The sequence below is a fragment of the Pleurodeles waltl genome, chromosome 7 (assembly GCF_031143425.1).
Source record: "Pleurodeles waltl isolate 20211129_DDA chromosome 7, aPleWal1.hap1.20221129, whole genome shotgun sequence".
Classification (NCBI taxonomy): Eukaryota; Metazoa; Chordata; class Amphibia; order Caudata; family Salamandridae; genus Pleurodeles; species Pleurodeles waltl.
In genome coordinates, this window is record NC_090446.1 from 1,300,395,345 (window position 1) to 1,300,415,359 (window position 20,015).

Here is a 20,015-nt window from a genome sequence, read left to right on the forward strand (position 1 = left end):
CAGGGGTCAACACATGGTGGACACAGGCTCAGAAACGCTGGGGAGCCTTCACAGGACCAGAGGCCACTCAGGCTTGGGTCGTGGGCCCCTGGTGCAGAGGTGGGTCCGGGTGCGGATTCGCAGTTCCTGAGGGCAGAGTTCTTTTTCTTTAAAGTTGGTTCCCTCTGGACAGGTCCACTGTCCACAGGAGATTTGGTCTTTGCCTAAGGTAGGGTGTCCTCCCACAGCTTTGGAGGTTGCTGGGCTGTAGGACGGGTCGTCTTTTGATGCAGAATTGTTGAGTGCTGCAGACAGGCCAGTAGGGCTGGCCCAAGTCAGTTGGTGTCTGGAGTCTTCTCTTCTGGTGCGATGCTGTAGTGTCTGGCTCTTCTTAGGTTGTCAGAAGTTATAGGGCTCAGGGGTGTCACCTAAATACTGAATTTAGAGGCATTGCAGGTGTTCCAGGTGGTAGCCAATTTGCTTATCACCTTTAGGGTGACTACACCTTTCTTATGACCACTTCTTTTGAGAAGTGGGCAAAGCCCTAACCCTATTGACCTAATTCCTTCCAAACAAGATGGAGGAATTAAAAAAGTAGTGTCCACTTCAGCTCGTCCACCTTAGGGTGGGACTGGCATGAAGTGGGCCCCCCTCCTAATTTAACTAATTTTCCTGCCAGTCCTACCACCAAAAGTGGGATCAGGAACAGGGAGTCGGCCTTCTCTACCATTTGGGGAGACCTGGGTTGCATTTTAAAGGCGGCAAGGCCTTTGAATCTCTCTGCCCTGGAATGTCTATCCTGCCTGGACAAGGTGTCACCTCCGTCCAGAGCAGGCCTGTATTTTGAGCCCTTAAAAGCGTTGGATTTCACCTCAAGGGGCCAGAACACTGTCCAAGGGGGCTGCACTGGTTTGCACCAGTCAGTGACCATACTAGGGGTTGGTAGGTTTTCAGGGAGCACTTCTACTGTGTCCTCTGTGTGCATGTATAACACATCGATCACTGGGTTCAGTGAGGGCTTATTAATATGACATGTTTGATACCAAACATCTCTATCTTCAGTGAAGCCATCATGTAGCTGGGAAACTTGTATTGACCGCTGTCCACCACATGTACTTAAAATGACTTAACTGGTCACTTGCTATGTCTGAGAATCACCAAGGACATAACAAGGGCATAGCTGCTCATGCAACTGTGCCAACCCGTGTAATATAATGCACCCTGCCTTAGGGCAGTAAGGACTGCCAGAGGGGTGACTTACATATATCACATGCAGGGTTACGGGACATGGCATGCGGGCTGTGGGCCATGTCATGTTTTCATTTCATTTCTGCACCAAGACACGCAGTCTGCAAGGCAGCACTGTGTGCAGTTGGTGAGAGGGTCCTTGAGGGTGGCATAGTCTGTGCTGCAACCCTCGGGGCCTTCTTCAGTTGCCTATGCCTTAGGTACCGAGGGGACCATTTACTAGGGACTTACAGTGGCAATTTAAAGGTTTGTCAACTGGAAAAACATCTGTGCAGTGGGGACCTGTTTAGCAGGCTCCCAGTGCACTTTCAGTCGAAACTGCACCAGAAACAAGGCAGAAAGTGGGAGATAACCATGTCAAAAGAGGCACTTCCTACATTGGGACACTGGGCCTCCTTGTTATTTGAATCTGGGTTCACATGTCCCATGTCTTTGAAATCCATTATAATGCCATGATCGTTTAGTGGAAGATACCTGCTACAGTTTATCTCCTGCTCCAAGTGGGAAGAGAAGAGAACACTTTACAGCAGAGTCAAATACGTGCAACTCGAAAACCATCTCGATCTCTGTCTGGCACACAGTGAATGAAAAATGTGCTAGAAATTGTACGGGAAAGCTTTGTCTCTTACAAGGAAACAATGGCAGGGACTATGCATTCTCTCTTTGCCTTTATTTGAACAGCGGGTATCACAAAACTTCATATTGCTTTCTGAAAACACTCCACTATGTTTCACATCCATGTGAGAAATGGTAGTTTAAAACAACCAGAGTCCATAGCACAATTTTACAATCTCTGATGAGGTTCACCACTCCCTCTTGTTTTTTTTGCATGAAGTCAACCTTCCAGACAAAATCATCTGGCCTCTCTCGTTTATGATCAATTCCTATACAAACAGAGCAAAAATTCTGTTAACTAGAGTCAGGATTGATATAACCTCAGAATTCAATGTAAAATGATGTTAGAAAAAGACATGCTCCTATCAAATGGCTAACAGTACCACTTGATTTCACAGTGTAACTATGAGAACTTGATCTTAATGATAACCTCTTTATCGTGTGGGCAGACCATGGACCACATTTCAGGTGAGGTAATCTTAACCTTCGTGTCCTTAACAGAATTGAAGCTTACCTTTACAATTTAATTCTGTGTCAGAACTGAAGGCGAGGATTATGCTAGCTCAAAGCTTGCTAACCGCTACAAGCCACGTTCAGGACTGGCTTAGAGTAAACTTGTTTGAATCTTCCTGCTTCTTACTGTAGCCTTGGCAGGTGGCTAGCGGTAGCACTCCCTCAGCCCATTTTCGACCTGTAAGCCATAAGCCTACTGCAGCTTCAACAGGTAGCTAAGGACTATCACCGCCTCTTGAGGTAGCTAAGGACTATCACCGCCTCTTGCCTTAGCCTTGATTGGTAGCCGACCATAAGCACTGACTCCTTGCCGAGTGTTCACTCTTGCCTTAGCATCAACAGGCAATGAACCACTGCACTGCCTCCTTCTGGACTCTTGAAAGACTGCTCCGTCAAAAACGCTACCTGCCACCCTAGCCTTGACAAGTAACTAACTAGAAACACTACCCCCTACGTTTACCTCCACATTTAGCCAACCATAAGCATTGCCTCTTAAGCACCACCTTTTCCCCCTGGAAAGCCTGTCAGGAACACTGCTGCCTGCCCTACTGACAATAGCTACCCAGTGGAGTTTTAGGGTATGATCCACCGTTTTGAATGCTGCACAGACGTCTAAGAAGAATCCTGGAGCTGCCTTTATCCAGACTAGCTGAACGTACTGCTGAACGGTGGCAGGGATAGACACACGCAGACCATGGTTCGCGATTATCATGGACGTTCTCTGTTTTTAGGGTGTGGATTAATATTTGATCTGACAGGCTTACCATTAGCTTTATGTTCCCAGGTGAGATCAAGGCCAGCCTTTGAGCATTGGCATAGCCATTGTCTGACATGGTACCTGTTTTTGATGGAACACTTTGCACCCGTGCCCATTATACAGAGCAGAGGCAAAGGCAACGAGGCTGTCAAGTGTTATACCGATATGAGGATGCACGGGGCAGGTCTGTGTCTGGTGTACATATTTAAAGGCGTACCCACGGCTCAGACCAGGCAGTGCACATTATATACGATACAGCTCCTAGTGTACAGGTTGTTTTCCATAACCTGAATAGTAGGCCAATCTTGAAGCTGCGTTTTGGAATACGCGTATGGAGGAGACACTATCTTGCAGGAACCACAATGAAAGGGCATTTGCAACAGACCAAAGTCTGCACATTTTTGAGGTGGAGATATCCACTTTGACAGCAAATTGATTTGGAGATGATTGAAGTTAATGTGTCTGTGAAGCGTCTCAGGTGGCAAATGTAACCTCATAGCTTGTTGAGCTGGGTTTTGGGTGGTTTCTGCAGCCCACGACGTTTGTTGTAGGTTGTCTGGCTGGAGGTTTCTATTGCATTCTCTGCATTCCAGCGACTGTATCTGTGTGCTGCTCCCATTTAACTCCATCATGTTTTTTTTTTTCTCACCATTTTTTCATTATTGTGTGGCAATCAAAGCCATATCCGTTTCAGAGGTAATTAGGGTTATTTAAATTCCAGTTTCCTTTGGAATTGAGATTATCCTGGCTTTGCAGCATGGCATTATAAACACTGAATTGTACTACATTTCTTTTGCAGTTTTATATAGCGAACTCGGCCCAAGGGCATTGGAGCGCTTTGCATGAGCACCAGTTGCATTACACAAGGCCACATTCCTTTTTAAGGCACTGCCGATCAAGTGATCTGCCCAGAATTACAGGATGTTGAGCCAACAGCGAGGCTCAAACCTGGCTCCCCAGTTCTAAAGTTGACAGCTCTGGGAAGGCCAATCCTTTTCGTTTTACCATTGCTCTTTCTTCAGATTACTGGAGAAGCCATGTGCCCGGCCTTCCTGTTAAATAGTTTTCTGTACCTCCGCAGCAGGGGCACTCTTTTCACGAAAACTTTGAAAAATGCACAAAGGTCACTGGTTACTTATCTGGTCTTTCTTTATTGAATACACATGATAACTCTTTGCCACCTAAGCAACGTTTGTATTGTTTGCATTGCTCCATTGGAGAAACTGTCTACAATAAATGCCCTTTAGACGGAGTTCCCGACATCTTCACATGCACTGCACAGATCTAAAACCATCCCACTTCTCACTCCGCCCGGCTTCCGGTTTGCAATGTTGACATTGGCTGCCTTTCGCAAAACGAACAGTAAATCTTGCTCACACCACGTTACACCTCCACATTAATTTCACAGCTGTGTAATCGAGCAGATCTTGCAAACAAAACGACCTACCCCACTCACCAGATGGTGTTTTCTAATAGTCATCAGAAGACGGTCCGTAAGCAAGGCTACATGGTTCTGTGCAACACAGCTCTAGACCTGTGTAGCTGAGGTAAGAAGTGTAAAGTGCTAGCGCTTCGGGCTTGGCAATGGACAGCTGTTACCTTACAAACTGAGTGGTAAAGTCCTTTGGCCCATGGGCGTAATAAGCTATCAGTAAACTGTATACCGAGCAACCCCACCTTAACCTCTCTGTCTCATAAACTACCAGCATAAGAGAGGATGCATTTTGACTTTTATTGTTATTGTTGCTCACGCCTCGTCATGAGCTTGGTCACATGTTCCCTTTCAGCCTTGTTCGCCGCTGGCAACAACAGTAAAATTAGCTAAACCCATGCAAACTTCTCAGCCAACCTCCTCCTCACCGGCTTCAAAGCGACACCGATATACAGACTTTTCCCCCCGCACACCTGTTTCAAAATAAAAGCGGCCCATACCTGCAAAAAACACGCATCCCATAATTGAAACGCTTAAAGAAAGGAGCGGGTGCGTGGGAAAACTTTAATTAATGCCTAATGCACCAGCCACAGCGTCACTTAATAACAAAATGGTGATAGAGAGCCCAAAAAGGCTGTATGTATAGCCCTTGAACTCTTGCCTAATATGATGGCAGTCTCCTGAACTACACCACTCTCCAAGAATCCCTAGAGGCACACCTCCCTCTGGTCTGCTGCCCAGAAAACCTCTATTGGGATAGAGAGGCGCAGCACAGACCACTGGCAAATTTGTGTGATAAAGGATGCTCTTATTGAAACAGCTGCACATCACATACGTTTCCTGGACAATCCACCTTACAAACCTAAAAATAACTATACAGAACTGTTACCTATATTTACTTAAACCCCATCCCTAAATATCCTGACCCCCACGTGACTTAATACTGCAAGTATCTACCTTCAACTGTGCTGAACTAACTAAGTTAACTTCCTATAGTGAAACTGTTGGCTCTCTAGTTAGAAGAGGTAGGGACCACATTCCTAGTCAGGGTAAGTCACACCACAACCTAAATTATCCTGTGCTCACCCTCTGGTAGCTTGACACAGAGTGGGCAGGCTTAATGTAGAAGGCAATGTGTAAAGTATTTGTGCAGTAACTCATACAGTAACACACTGAAAAAAAACAAAAAAGACTCCACACTAGGTTAGAGAAATAGATAATATTTATCTGAGTAAAACTACACCAGAAAAACTAATATCCATCCAGTGGAAGTCGAGATATGAGTTTTTAAAGATTAAGGGTGAAAACAGTGCTTAGAAGTCGTTGGTGGTCAAAAGGTTACTTGAGGTCGCAAGTGATTGATGAAAATCAAAATCCAGGCTGACCGTGATGGAGCTTAGGCTGACAACAGAACCCAGGATCCGCTGAAACAGTATCTTTTGGTTGAGCAATGCTCGACACTGAGGGCACAATGCGTCAGTAGTTTCCACGCAGTCGGGTCACTGTGTTATCGGCGGGCTCCATTGAGGTAAATGCAGTGCATCGTCCTTGAGCCATGCAGGCTGTAAATCCGCTGTCCGACAGCCATTGCGTTGCCGCAGAGAGCGATGCACTGATTTTTGTCCCACACTGGAGGCAGTGCATCACTTTTAGCAGAAAGCCGCTCCAGAACCCCCTTCTGAGGCCCATAACTTGGTGGGGGCACCTCAGGCAAGGGTGAGACTCCTAGAAAGCACAGTCCATCAGCAGCAGAAGAGTTGTAGGCAGTCGATGATGACCCTGAGCCAGCAAGCCCTTTCAGATCACTTGGGTAGGAAGGCAGAGTCCTTCCAGCAGGGTCAGAAAGAGGCAGGCAGCAGGTCCTTCCAGAAAAGCAGTCCAGTTGAGTCCTCTGTGCAGCACATCAGTTCTTCTGTGAGAGACGTTCTGTTCTAGGTCCAGATGTGTCTGATTTGATAGGGGTTAGAGACCCAGTACTTATACTCAAATGTGCCTTTGAAGTGGGATTAGACTTTAAAGAGTGGTCTTGAAGTGCACTAGTTCCCTTTCAACCCAGTCCTGTCTGACCGGATATCTGTGGGGGTAATCAGTCCTTTGTGTGTGATCAGGCCACTACCCTTCGAAGTGTAAGTGAGAGCCTCTCCACCCTTCCTGTCCAGGAAGACCCATTAGTACCCACATGACGGCAGATGCAGTTGAGTGTCCTGTATTTGTGGCTCTCTGGATGGAATGCATAAATGTACCTGTCCCCCAGGCCAGGCGTGTATTGGAGACAGGCTATAAGGCACATAGAGTAATTACAGCAGAGAAATGCCTACTTTCTAAAAGTAGAATATCTAAAATAGTAATGTTAAATCCAACTTTACTAGTAAAGAGGATTTATCGTTACCATTCCAAAGATATGAAACATGATGCTTCTACTCCTTTCTGATCAGGAATTACATCTTAAATTAGATAAAGGAATTTCCAGTGCTGGCCTATGAAAGTAGCAGGCTTTCCTATAGTGAAAATGATGTTGGGAGTTTTTCACTGCCAGGAAAAGTAAAACTTAAAAGTATATATTCTGCCTTTTAAATATACTGCGCCCTGCCCTGTGGGTTATCCTGTGGCCCAAAAGCGCTTCAACGCCTCGTCAAGGGTAGTAAGCACTATATAAATACAATTACAATACAATACAATACCTTAGGGGTGACTTATATGTAATAAAACAGGAGTTTAAGGCTTGGCAAAGGGTTTTAAATGCCAAGTCGAGGTGGCAGTAAAACTGCAAACACAGGGTTGGCAGTGGCAGACCAGAGAAATGGCTAAGGGGCTACTTAGGTGGGTGGCACAATCGATGCTACAGGCCCACTAGTAGCATTTAATTTACGGGCCCTAGGCACACGTAGTGCACTTTACGAGGGATCTAGAAGTACATTAAATATGCCTACTGGGTAGGAGCCAATGTTACCATGTTTACTGGAGAGAGCACAAGCACTTAGCACTGGTCAGCAGTGGGAAAGTGCGCAGAGTCCTAAAACCAGCAAAAACTAGATCGGAAAAATGGAGAGGCAGGCGACCCCAAGCCTGTCATGTCTAACAGAAACCTTTAACTTTCTGCCTCGTCCAAACATGAACTTGTTCACACAATCCCTTTCAGCCAGATTTGCTGCTTGCAACAATAAAATTAGCTAAACACATGGAAACTTCTCAGTCAGCCATCACCGGAAAAAGGCCCTAGTCCTGACTTTTTCTGCCCCGCTTTGACGTTCACCGGTGAATGTTCAACACGCTAGCCAACACTTCCCTCAACTACAACAGGCATAAATCCATACCATAATTCTACAAATGTACTCCATCGCCATGAAAAAAATTGATATTGTCATAACGCAAGTCTGCATGTTCAATTCTGCCAACTCCTTCTTCTTTACAAAAAGATCCCATCTTCCTTTTAAACTTCCTTCTGGCCTTGTCAGTCGCTGGCAGCTTAAAAGCTCCCCCCACCACCACCAAGCTCTCCTAGTTATAAACTCCGTCCAGAGCACATAACACTCTGACCACTGTTGTTGTGTCTCCTTTAAGTCCTTCTTCATCGCCCTCATCAGAGTCAAATATGCAGAGCTAAAACATCAGGGCACCTTCTCCCTATTAATAACTTGTTCAATCAGTTCAACAACTCCCTCCAACTCATGCCCCTTCACCTTGCCACCAAACCGTAAACAGATTTGAATCGAAACCCAAGTTTGTGCCGTGTCCCCTCTATGCCGCTTGCCTCTCTGCCCATTTGACAAACAAATGATCCACAGTCCATGTGAACAAGTGAGCAGCCTCCCGGTCTGGGACCGTACCTGGAAAGACCGTAACAACAAGTAAGGTTATGGTAATGGCTCAACAATCCCTTCCTTCCTGCACATATTGCCTGTAACAGTCGGATGACCACCTACCCAGCCTTATGATGCTTCCAGACTTCATGCCCTCGTGCCCGCTTCCGTCGCCACCCCAATTCATAAAGAATGTGTGCTGTAATCACCTACCTCTACTCCCAAATGGGACAGCACCTTGTGCAATACAACTGACCGCTGAAAGACTGTCACCGCCACCCCATCCCTATGCTTAAAGAACCCCCCCACTTAGGTCCCTGATGCGAGCCTGAAACATGGCATCCCACTTTACTGTGCAGAACTTCTCCCTGGGGTATTTCCAATGTACCACCTTCTTCCCTTTTGCCATTTAATCCACCTTGGACTTTTATAACCATACCTCAGCCCTGTCCCATACTGAACATTGACCTGCCAGAGTACACCTCGACTTCCCCTGACCACCAACAGCTCCGATACCCGAAAAGTTTCAAAGTACATCCAAGTCATAAATGTAGCAAACAAAACTGCTTCGTCAGCCCCATTTGGCATTGAGGGAAAACTTAGAATTACCTTACAAAACAGGTGCCTGTTCAATGGCTTCCTTTTCGACTCTTAATGGCCCTTCTCCCTGGACCAACTTTCCAGCATCCTCTTCCCTAATTCCCCTGCTGACGGAACATAATCCCAAAACAGCTTCCCCATAAATGCAATACCTGTCAGCTTCCCTGAGATCATGATTTGTGACAAACCTTTTTCAATCACTGGCAGAATAAACTGTACCACATTTTCCAACCCAATGTGACCCATTGTCCAAAAACTCAGCCCAAGCCTGAGCATATGACTTGCTGGTGAATGCTGCCAATGAAACCTACCATCAACTGGATCAGCCTCTGTCTGCTACTGTCCAAAGTTTTGTCAGCATTGTAGTCCTGCCTCCGTGGTCAGCCCATGGAATCTCTCCCACTGTGAATGAGACAAGGCATCCACAATGTCATTGTCAATCCCGGGCACATGTTTCGCCCTAAACAAAATGTCATGTTTCAAACACCTTACCATAAAAACCCATAGCAGCTTTAACACTTGTGCATCTCTTGTGGACTGCTTGTTCACCGCTTGCACCACTGCCATGTTATCAACCCTGAAAAGAACCCTTTTGAGGGCCAGCTCCGCATCCCACAATGTTACCGCTACCACCAGTGGGGAAAAAAGTCCAGAAACTCAATGCTCCGGCCCCTATGTTTTCATGCCTTTGACCTTCCTCCGCACACTGCTTCCCCTGCCTATACAAACCCACCCAATCCTCCCTGTAGTGTGGGAGTATATCTGCATCTCCCATTCTAAAACCTCAGTGGCGGTCAGCGGAATGCCATTGAACGACTCAAGGAAAAAATCCACTGTGTAAACCCTCCTCCACCACTGCGGACAATCTCACATGATGTAACAAATACAAACCAGATGACGTCATCCCTAGTCGCGGATAAAAAGTCCTCCCTGCTGCCACCACTCTGTGTGCAGAGGTCAGATGTCTAAGCGACACCTGAACCTCCTTTACCGTAACTTAGGCCTTAGTCAATATGGAATCAAAAAGCAAGTGCATCATGATTTTCTTATCGGTGGTAAACATACTTCCATTGCTACTGAATCAAGATAAATTCCTAGAAAGGACCGGAGCGTACTGGGTCCTAATGTCTTTTCTGGAGCCAAAGGCACCCCTGGGTCCCAGATGAGCTCCTGAAAACTTAACAGCAGGCGCTGGCAGTCCATGGGGCAGGGGTGACTCACGAAAAATAAATAATCCAGATAATGTGTGACATGTTGATGTCCTGTACACCACAAGGAAAGCCACTGTAAAAATGTACTGAAACACTCAATTTGTGTGCAAGAAACCGAACACCCCATTGACAAAGCCTTTTCTACTTACCATTGAACCTCAAGCTGAATGGCAAACAGTTGAAAAAATTTTGGGATGCACTTGCACCAAATGGAAGGCCAAATTAATATCACTCTTGGCCATTTCCGCACATTTCCCAACCAGCTCCACCAATGACTTCGCAATGTCAACAGAAGAGTATGAAACAGATGCCAGTTCTTTCGCTATGAAATCATTAGCTGAGTTTCCTTCCATCCATGATAAATGTTGTATAAACCAAAACTGTCTCCTTTCCTTCTTGGTGACAACTCCAATTGGGGACACAATCAACTCTGTCATCGGCCAACCACTAAATGGGCCAGCCATTCTGCCCTCCTGTATTTCTTTATGGAATTTGTCCTGCACTACCCGTGCGTATGAACCCACGGATTTGAGGTTGTCTGCCCACCTACGCAACCTTGGGCCCTCATAACCCAATCCGAACCCCCAGCAAAACCCCTCCCACAGCAAAGTGGCATCTTCCTTCTGGTCATATTATTGCTGCCAAAAATCCAACCTCTTCAGCTTAGTTGGCATATTAGCCCTTGCCCACTGATCCCTGTCCCCCTGTATAGCCTGCTGCTTTATCCAGATTGCTGAGCAACTTCTGGCCCTTGATGTTGTTCCCACTGTCTTGAGTGTGTGCCCATGAATGTCCCCAAACCCCGAAGCAGTGTATAAGGGTGTGTTTTCCTGAACACTTGTAACACTCATGCCTGTATTTACAATACTTTCTTGTGAAAAAGCCTTTATTAAAGTCCCAGCATCCTCCTACTGGTCCACTCTGTTCCTTTGTCTCTTCCACCACTCCCCTGGTAGGGCACCCATGAAAGGGCTGGTACACAATCAGTAACGCACTAGCTGTTAAGATTGTTTTCCCAAACTTGGAGGACCCCATTGTATGTTCCCACAAATCAGAATCATCCTCCCTCCATTTTGCTTCTGTGTCCAGCACCATGCCTGCATTAAACTCATCATCATGATGTCCCCATGCATACCCCCCGGTACGTGATCTGTGCCTTCCGGATCACATCCATACATTTAAATAAGACCACACACCTCTCTTGGAATGTTTCCCGATAGCCACTTGCATTTCATAAGAAATCTGCTATCTAATTCTCAATAGTCATTGGCACTTTCAGCCTCTTAGACAACTCATACTCCTCCTTTTTTGGCCCTTTTTTTTTTTAGCCCTGAGCTCCATATACAAGAGCTTAAACATCTACATGTATTCTCCTCCCCATTTCTTTTTTCTTTTGTATACATTATTAAGTGTGCACCTAAAGGCTTGGTCACTCCCACATACAGAAGCTTTTTGACTTTCAGTTTTACTCTCAAGTCCCTCTGTCTCCTCCACCTTTTCTTCCCTCCCACCCTGTCTCTGCCCCTGACCCTTTTCCTGCGCTGTCAGCGGATGTCCCCTGCCGCACCTTGCCCGATCCCTGTGTACTGTTGGTGGACCGTCTGCCTTCCTGCTTGCTCTCTCCCTTACCTGTGGCATCCTTCTCCCTTACTCACCGCTCTGTGCTTCTCCATGCCTACCCCTGTGTCCTTCACATACAGGCCCTTCCTCAGCCTGGCACCCCCATTCTCCAATGACTCCCAAGCATCCACACCCGTCACCACCATGTGAGGGGCCATGTCCTTGATTCCTATGTACTTACCTGGCGTCAAGGACGGTGCCCGCTTCGGAAACTGCTGCCTAACCAGTTGCACGCCTCTGTCAGATACGCTCCATTCTCCAAGCCTCTCTTGTGCAGCAACCGTCCCCTGCCAAATACTATTCACAGGCTAGTTAACTTCATGCATTCAGTCATGTACCATACCACACATCTTTGGGGGCTGCACCGAGACCTCCCGCTTGCCGTATGGACAAGGCCTCCCTGGACGCTCTTTGATCAGTGAGAGCTCTGTTCAATGACAACAATCAGCTGGCCTCACCATCTTCTGCCTTCTCTTCACCTTGGGGTAATGGAGCCATACCGTGCTCCTCTGATTCCACAAAATTGCAGTGCTACCTGATCATGGGGAAAAAAAATGGTACAGTGTGCTGGTTCCTACAGCATGTACCTCCTAGGTCGCCTCCACATTTGGAAACCACCACAACTACATTCCCCCTCTCCCCTCACCACCTGTGACCCCCCCCCCCCCCAACTAATCGACTTATGCCTCTTCCAGGCAGTATAACTGCACCACCTCTGCTTCTGTCCCCAGTTTACCATCTCTGTGCCCAAATGCCCACCCCTCCGTGCTGGTGCGTACCCCTTATTCCGCCCCACCCGAGAGTACACATTTGCGGGCCTTCTTGTTACTGACCCCAGTGTCCTGCCCTGCCCAAGTCCTGCTGCTTTCCATCTGCCTCCATCTACCTCCCATCCTCCTCACCATCGCTCTATTCCAGGAGTGCCAAAACTTGAATGCCTAATGCACCACCCACTGTGTCTTGAGATAGTAAAGACAAAGATTATATGTTCTTCCCCAAACAAGTTGTGGGATAGAGAGGAGTAGAGGGACTGCAATTCCAAGCTAGGCGCTGCCAAGGTTTTTGCAGGTGGGAGTGAGAGATAAAACTGTGTGAAAGTAGATTAAATCACTTCTGACATTATGAATTACTCAATATGAGTGAGGAATGACCCAGATTACTCATCTTCTTTGACTCTGCTTTGGACATCTGGGAAGACTGGAAATATGATCTTTATTGAACCTCTCAAGTACCTTGGAAATCAAGACCTTAAACCATAAGAAAAAATTAAAGTGCTGCAGGAAGGCCAAGCTGCTACGCACGTTCCCCTCCTCATACCTGAGGTAGACCACCAGAAGTCCCTCCAGCACTCTGGTCTGCCCATTTCTGAAATACTTGTAAACTGCAGTTTTACCAAATCTACCAAAGCTCCCTCAAAAGGAAATGTTTTAGGGTATCAGCTGTTGAAACTCTTTTTCCATGACACTTTCCATTCACTTTGTCTTTATCTGTAATTATCTATTTGTCCACACTGAAAAAGTGGAGAAACTGAACTGTGGTCTAACAGAAATGCTAAACAAAATCGCCCACTTAAAATCATGCAGAAAATTCCATAATAGTGCTGTCCTTCACTCTAGAATTCAGGATTCTAAAAATAATGGACTGGCAAACCCAGCACAGATAAAAGAAATACAGTGATAGTTAAACAAAACCTTTCCTCTCCTATACCTCAAAATTTACAGTCCTTGGGGCATCAAATAACCCATTACAAATATTGAATATTAACATTTTAAAAAACTTAAAAGCTCCAGAGAGCGCTGCTCAGTTAGGCTGATTCAAGAATGAGAGCTTTTGTCACTTTGTGTGCTCAAATATTACGCAGATTAAAAATATTCGGACGGAGAGAAAAAACTCTAATATTTGGCTTCCGGCTATCCTTAAGGCATGGGTGGGAATTGTAACAGCGCTACCGACTAAACTCTGGGGAACTATAGGTTATCGAATCTCTAACTTGCAAAGTAGGGCACTACACTAGCCACATTGGCCTACTACCACAAGTCTACAAAATAGTAAGCAGAATCTGCAAGCTGCACAGGAATGTTTTACCAGGGGTGGTTTCTCTTCTAGGGCTGAGGGGCTGTGTCCCTCCGAAATTCCTACACATTTGATTAAAAATATTAAATAGATCGATTTGATTAGAGATACAATCGTATCTCTAAACAAATCGATCTATTTCTAAACATATTGATGCATTTAAGTCTGGGCTGTCTATGCTCGCTTTGAAGCACAAAACTAAAGCCAGGCACTAAATCAACTTCTACACTGTGATGCATGACGCAGAGCTGACTGCTCTAAAGCCCTTTATTTACATAGTGGTCTATGGCAGTATCCACTATAGGCCAGTGACGCTTTTATCATCATGATTTTGGGTGTCAGAGTCTTGATTCCTGCATGAAGGCATCCATCCATCATTCACAGGCATAGATCCTACCCTTTTCCCATACGTCATGCAGTAGGAGTGGATGCAAGCACCTGTGATTTAGTGCTTGGTCTTCGGTAATGGTAAGTGTTCTAATGCTAATCTTGAGTTATTTCTTTTTTTGTACTGAGACCCCTTGTCACGCTAACCTTCCCCATGTGACACCCCAGGCCCTGGCTGCATATTGCTGGCTTCTTTAGAAGTGGAGCTGCTGAATTTTTTCCTTGTGAAACTGTTCCAAAAGAGGAGCAGGTTTCTTGCTCCCTTGCGAAATGGATCCAAATATTCGAGTCAAGGGGAGAAATACATGCTTACAGTAAAGGAAGTAATCTGCTGTATGGCGTTAAAAACTGTCCCTGTGTGTAATATCACCCTAAACAGCACCAGTTAGGAAACTGATGTAACCCAGGCCATGATAGTCAGCACAGCTACAAGCCCACCTGGTGACCGTAGAATCTCTGCCAGGGCTTGCAGACAGGGCCAGGGTCATGTGCCCCTGCCATCAGTCCAAGCTTGTTTGGAAAGACTCTTCCAACCTGAAGAGGCTGCTGCAGCCCTGGTCCTGCCAGGGACCTCTTCACAAAGGAGGATATCACACTGTAGTGCAGGCCAGGAAGTGATGGGTGTGAAGAGACCTCCTGTGGTTGGCACAGACAATGCAGGGGGTGGAACATGTTTTAATGCAGTCCCATATTGCCCTGAACAAGCATAGCGAGCTTGTTTGCTCCTCTGCAAGGGTAAGTTTTGAAGGGTGGAAAAATTTAACAGTTCTTACTTCAGGATATACTTAGGTTCTGTAGCGAGGCCAGTTACCGCCTCATCTGCCTTATTTATGTGTGTGTGTGTGTGTGTATATATATATATATATATATATATATATATATATATATATATATATTTTCATTGCATATATTCATTGTTGAAGTATTGCACTTTTTATGTCTGAAATTGTTTAACTGCTGTGAGTATTTTGACATTTACACATGTTTTATTGCATTCAAATTAAGTTCATGTTCATATTTTCGTGTGCTCTTATTTGATATCTGGGAAGTGCCTTAATAAATACATTACTCAAACCAAGATATGTATATATATTTTGTGAATAACCACAATTTATATTAACTCGATAGTAGGACAATAGGAAGCATAAAAAGGGCTAATAGATGAAGACTTAAAAGTGTATTATAATATCACATGAGGGATGCAGAATGTAATACAACAGATTAAGGAATAGAAAGGAAAATCATAGATTATAGATAATTGTTTACAAACTACGTGTCCCAGAATGCAATAGTATAGTGATTTGATAAGGAACTATATAAATGTGGTGGAAGGAAAGTTTGGTCACCTGTGATCAAGACCTGTTTAAGGTTGAAACACGTTGGGTCGTGGAAGCACTGTTTATGAAATAATTAAAGGCTGGAATAAGAACTTCCTGGAGTGCGATGATTCACTTTGGTGAGAAATATATATATATTTTTCCACTCACCACCACTCTCCAGACACCACATTATTTACTTGAGACTGCCAGGCACCCAATTTCATAATAATTCAGCGCAAGTCACTTTCACTGCTGTACGTGAGCCGTTAAAATGTGACTTTTAATTTATCCACATTGTACTAGTAAAAACACTGCTATACTCTACGCACAGTCAAACATTTATTGTGGCTTCTGCATGTAGTGAATGGGTATTTTTCTATTCAATTAGCACTTCCAGCAGCGACGGGCTTTGAGGCACTCGTGGCATTTACTGAAATAGTAGTTCAAGTTTCCATACATAGTCGGGCAGTGTGTAGCAAACCTGTAGCAGAGGGTAGGGGCAAACTCTGGGCTTGCAGGATCTTCAAGGTCAAAAATGCCAACTGTGGTGCCAGCTCATTTCATGGTGCTTTTATTTATTTATTTATTTATTTATTTATATATATATATATATATATATATCTTTTCCAAAGTACTTTATGGGCAGGTTACAAGAGTGGAACAATCAATGAAGTAATGACACCTGAACAACACAAAAATTAGCGAGAAGAAGAAACAGAGTGTTGGTTTGTGGCGCTAAGTAGGAGTGAGTGTTGGTGTCAGTTGTGACTTTATCCCTGCAGAATAGCTACTCATTTTCAGAGAAGTTTTAGCAAAGTGGGCTCTGGCCCAAGGCTCCAACCTTTCAGGGGACACCCTATAGAGCCAGCTCTCTTCTACATAGTCTTGCCCTAATAACCAAGAATAATTCTTAAATAGATTGTTTTAAATACTGCTTTCCTTTATTTTCAATGTGAGTGATGTGTGAGTCTATTACAGACATTATGCAGAGAAACGTTTTTTTATGTTTCATGCAACATTCATAAAAAATTATTTTATATCAAAACAGGATCTCACATATGAGAAATAGAAGGGTGTCAGAGATTATTTATGTTAATATTAGTGAGCTGCTGGGTGCTTCCTGATGCCTGATTAGAGAGTTTTCTCCCAATGTTGATGCTGCATGCAATGCAAGACACTAGGCAAGCACACACTTTAAAGGGCCTGAAGGTGTTGCACAATTTGCATATTAAAACAACTGTTGAATGTATTAATGCAGTAAGATATGGCGCAGTTTCTAATGTATGTAGTATTTCAAGACTGTGCGTTTCCACTGCTTTATAAACCTCACATTTTCACTAAGTTAATTTGCTTTCTATGCACCATCTTTTTTCAACTTTTTCTTGGGAGGAGAACTCACCTTGGACCCCATGTTTGTCCATTAAGCTTGCTAGCTTACTTGCTACATAAGTCATACCCAACTTTTATTTACACCCCTCCACTTTCAAATGTCACCAGCCACCACTGGGTTTTACACACACAAACACATAAGGCCCAATTCACAAGGAGACTTACGACCCGCAAAGTTACCATTGCAAAGTCTCCGCCCTCTGGGCAGAATCTATGTACTCGTGGGGGAATTTCAGCCCTGAGCACTGCAGTGGTGCTTGCGACTCTGCACTCTTAACTTTCCAAGTCGTAAGTCCCTTTGGAATTAGGCCCAGAAATGCTAGGTTTGAGGAAGACATGAAAAGCAGCAGGAGTGAAAGAGCTATAGCTGCAGTCACACAGGGCCACATCTAGGATTCAGGTTCCCAGAAAAAGGCAGGCTCCGCAGTTACACTGAAGGCAGAACCGAAACTTAATTTCAGGAACTTGTGGAACAAGGAAGTGTATGCCGCAGAGGCAGGGCTTGGGTTCGACACCCCTACAAACAAAAGCTGCCCTCGGTTGAACCCTGGGCTGGTGTGACTTTAGTACTTGATGTACTACCCCTTGAGTGTAGTTGATGAGAAGCGGGTGTGAAGAGGTGGCAGATGTTCAATATTGGTGCCAACTTTCATGGACAACCACATGAGAGAAATTTACATACAAGAAATGGAAGTAGAAATCATTTACATAATGGCTGTCATGAAAATCTGTCATGGCACCAGGAGTTGAAAATCTCCAGGTTCAGTGGATACCACTGTGTGATGTAAGATACTGAGTCTGGCACTGTAGATTTTGAGTGTTTGTAGTGCTGAAAGAAAGACATTTGAGCGGACAAGTGTTTTTTTGTTTTTTTTTTAGTTCAGGAATGTGCTTTGATTTCCAAAATTCCCAAGCTCGTATATACGACGTCATCCAGGCTTTGCAGAAACTTGTACCAGTTCTAGCAAGGGATGAAAATGTTTAACAAGAATCATGTCCCAGATATATTGCAACTACCATTTACCATTGAAAGGTAATACTTATCATATAACAATACTAACTAATATGTCCTCATTGTGTGCACAAGCGTAGCTTTAAGGACTCGTGTGGTGGCTGAAAGTTGGACCCTAAACCTTTATCTCCTATAGTGAGGATATCCCTGGATCTATGCCCGGATCAGTGCTTAATTTGTGCTTGTTGTTTCCGGTGCCTCAAGCATTTACTGCGAGTAAACGACACATATGGGAAAGACCGAGGAAGAGAAAAACGAAAAAGCATAAAAATGGGAGAAATCAGAAAGCTGCAAGAGTGAGCCAAAGGGCAGGGAGTGGCTGTAAATGGATTAAAGAGTGCTGAGATGGCTTCAGGATTATGCTGCCTCAGTATTCCTTGTTCGCACATTAAATTGCGGTGGCCGCATGTGAAGAGGGCTTTGGGCACCAGCACCTTTTTTATTTACAAATTAAGCTCTGGCCCTCATGCGTGACTTTGGACCTTGCCACATGAAACCTTGGTTGCCATCTACTAAGACATAGAGCATTTGTAAAGCTCTCCGAGTTGTTTGGTCTCTCTGATGTGTCTATCCTATTGGAAACTGCTACTGTACGTAATGATTCCCTTTATTATGTGTTTGGTTGTCGATAACCTAACGGGACTTCCACCTACATGGTGTTTTTTGTTTCTGTGGAAGTGTGACAATGATGGTCTGACATGTATTTTGGCCCCATCCTGGGCACTCCAATCCTAGCCGGACACATTTCTTCACATTTCACTGTACAGCATTCGTTTTACTACTGATTCACATTGATGGCTGGTCCCTTCTAAGCCTGGTATGCCCAGACAATGGGAGAGAGGGTCTCTGGTTGTTCGAAGTTTTAGAAATGTTTCAGAATGTGAAAGTGGTTTCCTGAAAGCAAGCGGGTTACAGTGATGCTGTGACAAGAATGTTGCCTCTCGTGGGATCTGTTTTAAGGTGTCCACAAGCAGATGTGTGCAGCGCCATTTGAGATTCTATGTCGGGACCGTAGGCGAGGATTATGCTATTCTTTATTCACTATATTGAGCAGCAGCCAAGAAAGATTAATAACAAAACTACTGATCCCAAGAGCAAAAGGGATACAGAAGTAAAAACAAACATATCCAATAGCGTGGGATAGAACAACAGCAGCCAATCAACACAAATGAGTCCCAATTTAGTCCATCGTCAGTGTCTGCAACTCCTCTTTCTTCGCTGCTCGCGGCCGAGATAAGTGTTTGGTTTTTCATTCTCTTATGTTCCACCGTATTTCATATATATTTATAATATTGAACTGTAATATTTTAATCGTTTACATTTTGGGGAACTGAATTCTCCTCTGCAGTCGCTGAAATGCTTCTCTTCGCGACTGCTTGGTATTTGGTGCGATTCGCTGTTGCGCGTCAGCTCCTCAGGGGGCATTTGAACAGCTGACGCGCTCAAGAGCTCCGCTTCGAAATTTCTCCTCATCCCAGAGCTGATCGCGGGAGGATAAGCGCAGTCCTGTTTGCCTGCAGTTACGCCCCTTTTCAACGGTCTGTATTACAATTTTTTCATTTTTATTCAGACGCCCTGTTACTTGAGGGTCTGTACATAATTACCTTTACGCCCTTTTTACAAGTCTGTATTATTCAAACTCCTCTTGGATTTGGGACATTTCTCTCAGGCAATTAGTCCCCAGGTAAATTACTTGCACCAGGGGTGTTATTGTCACACTAACAAAAACCTTGACAGCTATTGCTTTTTTTTTTTAAATACAGACTGACACCCAGTCTTTCATAATAAAGTTATATTTATTTATTCATTAAATATAAATATATATATAATGAAATAAAATGAGGAGAAGGTATTTTTTAATGTTGTAGATGCTTCTATTAACTGAGCAGTTTCTGAAGCCATTGATCCTTTACAGGGACGTTTGTCATTACAAATTTCAAGAGAGTGTGCTAAGATATCTACTTCACCTCTTCCTTCAGCCCCTGTTCTGCAAAACCTTCCTGAGGGCCCTACTGCTGCGAAGCTCCGTCACGCAGCAGGAGTCAATCAAGATATGTTTC

General features: G+C 44.6%; 1 protein-coding gene across 3 annotated transcripts in view; it reads left to right on the forward strand.

Annotated features, from left to right (window-relative positions):
• Positions 1-20,015, forward strand: part of LOC138246211 (myosin-10-like) — a 491,460-nt gene that overhangs the window by 73,544 nt on the left and 397,901 nt on the right. The window contains exon 1 of one of the 3 annotated variants that reach the window (XM_069200596.1): positions 19,404-19,493. The exons of the other annotated variants lie outside the window; for them this stretch is intronic. The gene's annotated coding sequence lies outside the window, so the exon portion shown is untranslated. Of the gene's footprint in view, positions 1-19,403; positions 19,494-20,015 lie in introns of those variants that run through there. 3 annotated transcript variants of the gene reach the window in all.